General features: G+C 36.9%; 1 long non-coding RNA gene across 1 annotated transcript; it reads left to right on the top strand.

The window, feature by feature from the left end:
* The first annotated feature begins 10,497 nt into the window (after positions 1-10,497).
* LOC120575231 lies at positions 10,498-12,056 on the top strand. Its single transcript, XR_005641973.1, has 3 exons — positions 10,498-10,853; positions 11,282-11,493; positions 11,996-12,056. It is a non-coding gene; the product is annotated as an uncharacterized LOC120575231 (long non-coding RNA).
* The last annotated feature ends 332 nt before the right edge of the window (positions 12,057-12,388 follow it).

The raw sequence follows: 12,388 nt of genomic DNA, 5'->3' as shown, positions 1-12,388 counted from the left end.
GACCAACCAACCTGTCACTAAATATACAGAAGACATATTATTCTCACTTGTGATTTCTGTCTGCCATTACTGCTCCAGGCTGTTGCAAAGGTCTCAGAAAAAAGTATGCTTGAACAGAGTGGGGAAACTGTTTTGTCTTTAATTACAGTGTAACAATGTGATCTCACTTCTGACTACACTCCACCACTACAGGCACAGGAAGGTCCTCAAGAGAATAGTAGGAGCCATGCCGTTGTTATCCTTCAGTAATTCAGCTCACTGACAACTAAAGTGTTACCAAAATACCCTAGATTCAAAAAGGATTTTTTTAGCTATAGCTTATGTGTGTGCTGCCAAGGATATGGCCATCTACTGTGTGAGCAATTCCCACAGGCCCTGTCCCATTAACCTATCCCATCATGGTGGAGTCTGTAATGCTGCTAATGTGTATTTAGCTGTAGGCTGTTTGAAATAAACATGTGCTCCTGCTATTTTTGTCGCTTTCTCCTGAGAAAAAAAATAAAGACATTTGTTAACTAAAGGAATGCATTGACACATAAATGTACATAGAGCTGAAATGATGCAGTGCAGCTGCTTGTGCAAATTACCATTAACATGTATGAGTACATGCTGTGTATCATATGATATTACATGTACAGTTTTCATCATTTTGATTTTCATCATTTTCATCATTTTATAAATGAAGGCCATTAGCTGAAGTATCTGGTAGAGTAACTCTTCAGCTACACTGTAATTACCAAGCATGACCTTTGTACATCTCATTTTAAATAACCCCAACAGCTGATTTGAAGAGAAGCTGTGATTAATGAAGGCAACGCCCTGCAGCACAAACGATGGCAATTTAACACATCCAGTCATGACTAGCTAGCCCCTATCCTCGGTTCAGATCTCCGCAATTAGTCCCTGTTAAAAATCAAAGGAAATTCCATTCTGCATCAGTATTGCGTGGCTTTGCGTCAGACAGTGTTTTGGCTTCAATTGATGGCATCTGTGGATCACATCATCCAATCTTGATGAGGACTAAAAAAATGATGGTCTTTCGTTCATAATGAGGTAAATCCCTTCCTTAAGTAAAACTGTTAAGCAGCTCTCACCCAGGGAAACTCAAAATTATAGACAGAAAGCTTGATTTGAATGATTATGTGTGAGCAAGGCATTCAAAAAATGTAATCAATTTTATTTATTTTTTTACAATTAAAGTCAATGAGAGCAGGCTTCAAATCCTTCAATTCCTCTTCTACTTCAAAATCTCCTTCATACTCATAGCTGCCAACACTCTGTTATTTCTCCCGGGAAACTACCGTAATTTGCATTGCCCAAACTCCTTTTATAAATAATCAGACTAATATGTTTGTTTAATGTTGACCAGTTGCCAGATCGTGTATGAAACGCATCCTATTCACACAATACACACACCATATACAATTTTCAACCCGTTTGACACCTCAACCTGGCAACCTATAACCCAGTTGCGCAGTTGATCTCTGCGCAAGCTTCGTGGAAAGTTCAGACCCGAAAGCGAGCAGACAAAAATGGCAGGTGAAGGTGGTGTTACCGCAAAGAAATCGAAATATAGCTGTAAATTTCAACATGTTGGGCGTAACAATTTACATGCATCTTACCTAGTCATGTCGACAACCTCCACGCTTTTTGTAAGGTGTGTCGCATTGATTTTAATGTAGGCCTAGCGTACGACGGGGAAAATGACATAACCCAGCACATTAAAACACAGCGGCACCATCGCGCAGAAGAGGCGCATAAGGGCACACGGGCTAATTCATCCTTCATCATGAAAAAACAGGAGCAGAAAACGTGAAGCAAGCTGAACTCAAGATGGCAATGTTGGTAGCACATACTTACAGTGCACCCCCACACACACACACACACACACACAATGGATTAGAAGTCCATAACCTTAACCACAATGCCACCTCGTCTGACTTTTTATTACATACCATTACTTTTTTAAATCACTTTTATGATATATATTTATATATATATATGGCATGCCGTTTAGGAAATTATTATATATATATATGTAGTTTGAATATATTGAATGAAAGTATGAATATTTTGAATGAACTTTGAATATACTGAATGAACATTGAATATATTGAGAATGTTGAATATATTGAATGGAGTCTGAATATATTGATGAATGTCTGAATATATTGATGAAAGTTGAATATATTGAATGGAGTTATATTGTAATTTCGTATATTGATGGAAGTCCGAATATATTGAATGAATGTCTGAATATATTGAATGAATTTCTGAATATACTGAATGAAAGTTGAAATGGAATCTGACGCCATTGTCTGCCACCATCTTGTGTTTTCTGCTGATTAATCCTAACCGAAGCGTGACACTATGAGCAAATCAGCAAGAAATCTAGTGTCAGCAATTTTGAGCAATGAAGAGATTAACACACTGGCGAATGCATGTACGGCCAAAACACTGGTAACGATAACTGTATCCAGTACCGTTTACCAATGAAAAGTTTATTCACTTTTCATCATGGAAGACTAAATGAAAGGAACCTCTTTGGTCAGGCAGGTCCCTTTCATCAGGCTCACTAACACGCCTTTCATTCAATATATTCAGACTTTCATTCAATATATTCAGACTTTTATTCAATATATTCAGACTTTCATTCAATATATTCAGACATTCATTCAATATATTCAGATTTTCATTCAATATATTCAGACATTCATTCAATATATTCAGACTTTCATTCAATATATTCAAGATTCATTCAATATATTCAGACTTTCATTTAATATATTCAGATTTTCATTCAATATATTCAGACTTTCATTCAATATATTCAGACTTTCATTCAATATATTCAGACGTTCATTCAATATATTCAGATTTTCATTCAATATATTCAAGGTTCATTCAATATATTCAGACTTTCATTCAATATATTCAGAATAAGATTCATTCAATATATTCAAACTTCACATATATATAATAATTTTTAACAGCATGCCATAATATATATATATATATATATATATATATATATATATATATATATATATATTAGTGATAAAAAAAGTCATTATTAGTTTTTATAATTTTTTTCGATATGCTATACTATAACCTTTTTATCACTTATTTCGACATAGTATACTATGACTTTTTTGACATAGCCTACTAAACTATGACTTTTTTAGACATATACTGTGACTTTGACGTACTATATTCAATATATTATACTATGATTTTTTTTTAACGTATTATGACTTTTTTATCACTTTTTTGATATACTATATTATTGCTTCTTTACACTTTTTTCGACATACTATATTAGGATCTTTTTATCACTTTATTCAACATAAGCCTCCCTCCCCTACAGACGCAATTAACACTTTAAAACATTCATGAAAAAATCAGCTATTAGGCTATAACTAAGTAAAGTTTTTGTGAAATCACTGGCTAACTTTAGTGTTCATTTCAGGATTTTTCTGCATTAATGGGTGTGTATTGCGTGACTTACAGTGGGTGATGTCATCGCTAGAGCACAGAGCCTTAAAAAAATCATCATAGTCCCTTCTCTATAAATTGCTCTCAGCTGATTTATAGGTTAAAACGTAGGTATTCTTGTCTAGTTTCAGCCAATTTGCTCACGTAAGCTATAGGACTTATAGTTTTTTTGTCAGTCTTGGCTGATCACAGAGATTGAAGAAATCTCCTCTGTTTACACATTTATTTGGCCACTGATTAGTAAGCATGACACAGTATTTTCGCCAGACAGTCAAATTGCAACTACAGACAGTAATATGAAGATTAACAAAACATTTACGGTTAATTTACACACATATTATTGTGCACAGGTGTGTCGTAATTATCTTAAAAGAAACTCAGTCACACAATGTCTGCATCAGAGCATATCACACAGCGTCGCAAACGTTGTTTGACACAAAGCACAAATGTTGCTGAACCAATAGCAGATTTATTCCACCAAAATGCCACAACAAAACTGAAATCCACAAACCGCAGTTGAACCACATCTGCAAACCCTTACGTTTTACACAGCATCAGCGTTTTTTAATACAGCCAGTACTTGTCAAAAACGGTAGCTCACACAGCAAGCTGTTTACACTGTGTTGTTGCGGAGATAGGTCTGGCAATGCGATACACAAATGGCCTGCCCATTATACCGCTTTCACACCAATGACCAGGGTTTGACCAGGGTCAACATGGGTATATCCCTGGTATGACAATTCAGAGATCACCTTGGTCAACCTGGGAGCACTGCATAACAATTAGCTTAAGCTCTAGAAATGGGGGAGGCTTTACACGTTATATTCAGTGAACAGCTAACATCACCTACTCCGAGTATAGTATCGATTTTTGACCATTTTAAGATGAGGCGAGAAAATTTCTCTTTGTTTGATTTCATTTAAAGTAAAGATGGGCTTTGCTGTTTTCACGACTCATTTTAAAATGGACCGAGAGAAAAAAAAAAGAGAGATTTGCGCTACACAGCAGCCGCACTGAACTGCAGTCTGCAGACGTTTACCGAATGGATGTCGCTCGCTTGCAGCTGTTGTAACACCTGCAACTTGTATGCAATATAGCTATTAGTCAACTTTTAAAGATATATTATTAGAACAATTATCACTTTTCCACATTTCTTACAACTTTACCTTCTTTTTACACATTTTAACCAGCAATGCAGTTTAGCTTTAGCATTAGCTTTTCAAAAAACCTTTAATTATTCCACATCTTTTTTACATTAGTGGTGTTATTCAACTTGTCAATGAAATCCATACTTATTAAAACCATTCCCACTTTTCCAACTATTCTCACTACTTCAACTTCTTACTACGGATTTAAGCTATTTATCCAGTTTAGCTTCAGCAATTTAGCTATTCAGCATTCACACGCCTTTTCAGCAGGAAATGCTTTTTCTAGTTAACCATGTAAACAACTTAGTCGAATACCTTCTTTTTCAGAATAAGGGCAAAAACCGTAATATGTGCATTTAAACATAGTCACTTATGCCGTAAAACCCCTATAATACAAACATGTTAAATTCATATTCATTTTTAAGATGTGCATCTCTTCATAATTGCATTTAAATGTAAGCTGATGGGTGTAGTTTGTCTTCTTTAAAAGTTCAGAAGTTGTGCTACATTTTTAAAATACACTTCTGCTTTAAGTTTAAAATGGCCTGTAAGGTATGAATGTAATGAAGGGGTTTTATAACTCCATCTGGGAACACTACAGTAGTTGCATCAGACTTAACCGAATAGTCCAGATGTCCTACTGTACTCCCCACATCTTCCGTCTTCCTCTGAGGGAGGTATTCCCCTGGCAAGATACAGTAGTATATAATCCCTTTAGCATTTTCTGCTCTAAGAGCGATTTTCCATAGACATGGTCCAGTATATCAAGGCACTCACCTTGGTCAGCTTCCAATGGACCTTGCACGCCACCCTATATGTCTTTTAAGACTGAAGGCAATTGCACAGCCTCTAACGGCTGTGCAATTGCTTTCAAAATCAATAGAAATACATTGATGGATACAAAAAGACACAAGTACAAATAGTACAAATAGTACAAGAAGCATCTGCACAAGCTATAATTCTTAACTTAAATCCACGCTTTTTCAGAATGAGTAGGACTCACACTTCACGGATGTGCCGAGACGACAACAACAACGAGAGGCAGCAACTAGAAAAGCAACTAGAGTTCCTGATAAGTTCTGAAAACATTCCAAATCACCAAAATACAAACACAAGCGACTCCGGTGGTCTAGAAAAATACCAACTGTGCACAGCAACATCACCGGTTCTAGTGAATGAGGACTGTCTTTGCAGCTCTCTCTCCCCTTTAGTTTTTTGGCCTTAAAATGCCCCAAAAATAATTAGAAAAATAGAATCACAGTCAGCCTTCACACAGTCAGTGCCCGCTGCAGGGTTACAGCTAATGTCTTCTGTGCCTGCATTGGCTGTGTGAAGAGAACAAGCACAGACTGCAACACTCCAGTAGTCATATTCATGCCAAAAAATTGGAAAACTCCTTTATTTACCTCTTTTAAGGTAGTGAGCCTACAAGGAATTGGCTGAGCTCTGTGGATCACCCAGACACCTGGCTGCCAGTTCCCTTATCCAAGCCTGGCTCCTCTCCTCAGTACTTTATTAGTGCCTTGCTTCATCTATGGCCCCTTCTATAAGAGCCAATAAATTGCTCACTGTGGACCCAGAGCTTAATGCTCCTTACACTACAGCTCGCAGGGTCATGAGGGCACAAAAACTGCCTCCACTGTGATAAGGTGGCAATTCCAGGTCAAGGGTTTTATAATCTTTTTTTGTAAATCCCTTGATTTTTTTCCTGCCTTCATGTGGAGAAAGAGGGTTTAAAAATGGTTAAGCTGAATAAGTAAATATGGCTGTAGGGGATCCATATCTCCTTTCCTTGATTTTATAAACCAGATCTGGGGAATATGATGATAAAATAAATGCTCAAGGTGCTCAGGAGGTAAACTATTACTTGCAGAGGAAACTATTTTGACTTTAATATCTGTAAAAACCAAAAATACCGTTACAGAATTCACACAGAAATGTCCTGCCCAGTGATCTTGCTCTGTTTTAACATTGTAAACGGCATTTCCGTACCCAAAATGCAATACTGCATGTTTCATTTTTGTCTCCCAAAAATGTGTGTTGCAAGCAGGAATGATGTCAGCCTTTGTTTGGAAGGTGGAGAGAGATTAGAGGTGGCCTCTCATGACAAAAGTAGCATCCGATCCTGTTAACCCTCCCGCAATTTGTCCAGCACGTTGTCAAGAGAGGTTCAAAGGCTGATGAGACAATAACAACAGAACCTGCTGAAGATTGTTAATCATTGTGCTATCCTCACCTGTGAACCCAAAAGTAATATATAATAAAAATGAATAAATTATGTTTTGGTTAAACTCACGTCATAGTCTGTGGATGTTGTGCCACAGCACTCTTAGAAGTGCCTAACATGAATTGTTTACATCACATTAATTAAAAAAAATGTGGGTGTTAACTACACCAAAATCACACAAAAGCTGGGTGTGAAAGCATGTATAACACAACATACTGCAGCTCTGTACAGTGCCACTGCTGGATAGTAAATAAAGCCTAAACCCCCCATGGAGCTGTTACTCAAAATATTTCAGAGACATTTTTCATTTAGAAAAGCGTAATTGATTTTTATTATTTATTATTTTTATTACAATAGATAAATCTGATCCACACCACAATGTTATCAGTACAGTGTACATACTGTAGCTGGCAGAACCATTTGAGATATTTCACTTTATGTATAGTTGCTGATTATATGGAGTCACACCAAGGGTAATCATGTATTTCCCTGCATCCTGAAACGTCTTTCAAAGGCACTTTTAAGAACAAAGAGCAAATATTTCGGTACACTGCACTGATACTCATGTGGTTATAGCAGGATGGTTTCCAAGTCAAATCAGTTTGAGACACACACTGCAAGACTCTGTTCAATTAAAAAGGCTTGGTCTACTAACCAAACTGTTAGGCGACTGATGCGTTTATTATGTTTATTATTTGTGTGTGTGTGTGTGTGTGTGTGTGTGTGTGTGTGTGTGTGTGTGTGTGTGTGTGTGTGTGTGTTTGTGTTATTTGGGATATCTTGAGCATCTGAAAGGTCAACAAGGTTAACTGTTTTTTTCCAACTGACACTTTCTAATGTTGCTCACTTTAATTGTTGCAGTGCAAATGTAGCATAATCTGCAGTGTTGAATTTCTAAATTACATTTATTCTGAGGTCTAACAGATACGGATAATCTTTTCATCATTATTTCACTCTGTAACCCTAACCCCTAACCCTGTTATTCTAACATTTAGTCTCTCCTTAACTTTTGATGACTTTGCAATTAATACCTTCACAGGTTTCAGTTTAATTATCAACTGGTCCATCTAATTCAACACTAAAAATTGCAAAACAAATTCTTGTTCAGACTGTCAGTCTGTTCAGATGTTGATTCAACTCCATTGTGTAGTATTGAGGCCTTTTTTTTACTATGTAATTTCATAAGGCCATGTCTTGAGCCTTTAGTTAATTCCATTTGTTGGAATTAATTCATTACCACAATGGGTTAACTATTTGCTCTTGGATCCTTAGGTAGAGATTAACAAAATTAGTTATATCTTAACAAAATTACAGTGACTATATATTAGTTGGAAACCAGAGAAGTTTCTGTGATTCCCAATGTATATTTATTATACAAATAGTCTTGATTTATAATTAGTTTTTCAGTGAGCAATGCATGCGGTTGGCCAACTTGTTTGGGGACTGTGTCATGAACTGCTGAAGACGGTATCAGATGGTTTCCACATATAAAGCTCAGGGAAGTGGCTGTGGGCTAGTCTGGCGATCACCAGACTCAATTAGTCTGGGGAGTCTGCTCTGTTTTCTACTGCACAAAAGGCATGATCAACGAGAATAGTTCAAATGACTCTGCACGTAATTGGATAGTCCTTCAACCAATCAAACAACTGATCCGGGTGACGTAGCATCAACGGGTTGCTGCGCTTCGGTGGCCGCTATGTTGAATGTAAACAAGAAGCTGCTTGCTGTCGCTTCTCTATCGTCATTGTGTTAAACCTGCCAATAGGTGGATAAGCCAGTTTGTCATTGGTCCCCGCAAAATTGTAACGGAAGCAGGATAGATAAACATACAGGTTTCCAGCCTGAGCTGCAGGGCGAAATCAAATCGCCAGCAGATCAGGCTGGGTTTACCCATTCTAGCTGTGGGCTGCTCTGTACTGGAGGTTAGGAAGTTAACTAGACGTACATTTGCCAAAACAACCAGTTTCAGTTTTCATCCTTGCAGTATTGTCTCTTGTAAAACCGAAAATTGCTCTTAATTGAAACTGCCATACCATTCAAGAAGTTAGGCTAATTATTAGCACAAATGAGCAGTTGTACGCTTTGCCTTAAAAGTGAGCAGACGACTAATGTTACGCAAGGAATTTATTAATTTATAAATGACCTAAGGAATATATTTACTCCCACTGCTTGCTTTTCAGGCAAAGTTTACAACAGTTTGTTTGTGGAAATAATTAGCCAAACTCATTAAATAGTTTCATTTAAGAGCAGTAGTGTGAAATGTATGTTTGTAGATATATCATTCAGTCAGTCTGCTTCTGCCACACTTTTTCTCAATTTTTTTCTTTTTACAGAGGCAGAGTTTCCTTCTTTACATATTATATGCTTTGCTGCCTAGTAGGCCTATATAGGCTAGCTGCACAGAATAAATCTCCATGGTAACTTAGGTGCCTCTGCTTTTGTGCAAACAAGTCAAGGCTAAATTAATCCAGGGTAACTGGAATATCCCGGCTTAATCCCTTATCCTGGCTTTGTGCAATAGCCCCCTGATCTGAAAAGTAAAGCCAATGCCGAAGTGCCTTTAACTTGCATTCAATCTAATTTCCAGCAGGAAGGGACTCCACTGGTTGCAAAAAGAAGTCTGCTTGTATAAAAGTCCATGGGAAAATGACCCTACTTCTCACTTGATGTATTACCTCAGTAAATATTTTCAGAATGAGTTTATGGCCTCCATCGCTAGTTTTAAGTCTTCTTCATTAAGGTCATTATGTTCATTTTGTAAATTATCATCCCATTTGTTTTAAAATAGATGATAAAGCAGAGGATGCTTTAGGGGCTTGGACACAGGCCGACCTGTCAATAATGGTAGAGGCTTAGCAATGCTAACCATGGCACTGTGTACATTGAAATAGCTGGTAACGCTTTAGATTACAACCCGGAAATTAATGCGTAAGTACTCGGAAATTACAGCGTACTTTTCGGTAATTATAGTGTACTTATAAAGTAAGTACGTGTAATTATAAGGGAACAATTTATAATATTTGGGTAATAAAGGGGTAACAACCAGGAAAAGTATCGCGTAAGTACACCGAATTTACAGCGTACCTTTCAGTAATTATAGTGTACTTATAAAGTATGTATATGAAATTATCAGGGAACAATTTATAATATTTGGGGAATAAAAACCAGGAAAAATATAAATAATATGCAATATTTCATATCTAAGGGATAACTATTTTAATATTAGGCTACATGGTATGTAGGCTATGACATATGCTAAAAAAATATAGGGCTAAATGATTTATACAGTAATTCATAACTTAGTGGTAACTATTCAAATGTTAGGCCTATGTGATATAGCCTATACATGCAAAACAACAATCTTATGTTTGCAGTGGCGGCTTGTCAATAGAGGGCGCTGGGGCGTAAATATAAATGTATACAAAAATGATAAAAAAATGAAATAAAAAATGAAAAATAAAATAAAATAGTTTACTCATACGATATGCCGGCTGGTAGTAAGAGCCTCAGCATTTAATAAAAACTGGCTTTAATCCGTTAACTATTTTCTATGTTTCAATATGTTTCCTCCGGTTTGGCTGCAGGGACGCCGGCCAAATGGATGTGTATGTGAGTCCTTAAACTTTCGGCTAGCATGTGACCTGAAGCTGGTCTCTAATTGGTTTCTTAAAGATTCTCCTCCGGACGCACCTCGCTGCGTCCCTGGCAAATCAGAATTGGAGATATGTTATTTTATCCAATCTGATTGGTTCTCAACACCTGTCATTCAACTCTTCCCCCGGCCGCTACTGGAGAGTGAACGTGGACACAATAGTAGAGCCAGCAGGTAGCTCCTGTGTTGTTGAAATGGTCTAACCACTTTGATTAAAGTAGGAAACTAGCAACAATAAACAAGGAGAGATTCTTTAAAGGGTGAAAGAGAAGTTATACAACGTCGTGGAGCTGCCGACCCCGTCCAAACGGCGTGTGAATTGAATATTCCGGTGAGTTATCTTAGCTGCTAGCTAGCTAACAGCAAATTACTACTGTCGGTGTTGTTTACCTTGAGAATTGTTGCTTGATTTGTGTTTTAAAGCCAGTCGGAATTAGCTACTAACCTGATGAACCTGATAAAAGGGTATGGTTAATATTGAAATTGTTGTCATTGTACATTTAGGAAAATGTTAACTTAGCTGTTGGTTAATTCAGCTACAGACACGTATGTATTTTCCGTCCTTTAGTTGTGACTGCTATGTTTTCTGTAAGCTAGCTAGTCAATTAAGATGGACAAATAACATTGAGTTTAAGCTAAAATGTTTAAGTGAAATGTGGTTAAAATGTGTAGTATGTAAGAATATTTTGTATCTTGAGGAGAAACACAAGTGAACTGTTACTATGGACAAGTGAGTGACTATTCTACTATTTTGTGCAGGCTGTTTTTTTGGTGAGACTCTACTAGAGACAGAACTGTGCTGCTCAAGTCACTGTCGTCATACTGCCTTCTGGGTTTCATCTTCACCATCTTCTTACCGCTCACTCGATCTTTGCCATCATCATCTCCACTACTCACAGGATTTTCCCGTCGTTTCCCTACTCCATTCTCTGAGGAGCCAGGATGGACAGTTTTACCTGCTAAGGGTGGTGGTAGGAACTTGAGTGCACTTAAACTAATGAAACAGGGTTGAACAAAGACTGATTTAGTATTCCCCTGTTTATCTCTATGAAATGAGAGATCTCAGTTTTTGGTTAATTTGGTTTTATATTTCTAATTTTCTTTGTTTTTGATATTTAAGTTGTGGTTTGAGTACATTGGGTTTGAACCTAATTGGCCTATCTAAATTTGATTACCATACTGAATCATTTAGTTTAGCCATGCTAGACTTCTGGTAAGAGATTATTTTGCATAATCTCAAATTGAAAGTAGTACTGGTTGTGGGTGCAATTTGTTTCATTCCGTTTTTCTAAATGACCCTGTTATAGCCATCCAAAAGTAAAACATCAATAATTCGATAATTATTGATCTAGAGAGTCCAGAGAGGTGTCCTAGACTGGTCTGGTTCTGATTGGCCAAAAAAAGGGACTAGTTTGCAAAAGTAGGTTTTTAACATATTTGCAAATATTTTTTTTTCTCTTTTATATAATACAGAACAGCAAGACTCGTGGGATTCCACCAGCTCCTCATCATCAGACTCCTCGGAGAAAGGGAAGAAAAGAAGAAGAAAAAGAAAGAAACAAAGGAAGAACAAAAAAAAATGGGGGAAAATGTTAACTTATGTCTATATCATTAAAATTGAAAAGTTCACAATCTGTTTTGAAGTTGTTTGTTTGATTAAAGTGCCACTTTAATTTACAGCCCGCTATGTTGTAATTAACCTGTAACTACGTGTAACAAGGGGTAACAAGTGCCACTTTAATTTACAGCCCGCTATGTTGTAATTCCCCTGTAACTACGTAAAACAAGGTGGTAACAAGTGCCACTTTAATTTACACCCCGCTATGTTGTAATTACCCTGTAACTACTGAAAACAAGGTGGTAACA

This window comes from Perca fluviatilis, chromosome 1, assembly GCF_010015445.1.
Source record: "Perca fluviatilis chromosome 1, GENO_Pfluv_1.0, whole genome shotgun sequence".
NCBI classification, from domain to species: domain Eukaryota; kingdom Metazoa; phylum Chordata; class Actinopteri; order Perciformes; family Percidae; genus Perca; species Perca fluviatilis.
Note: the sequence above shows the minus strand (reverse complement) of the source record. Positions and strands in the feature narration are given on the sequence as shown.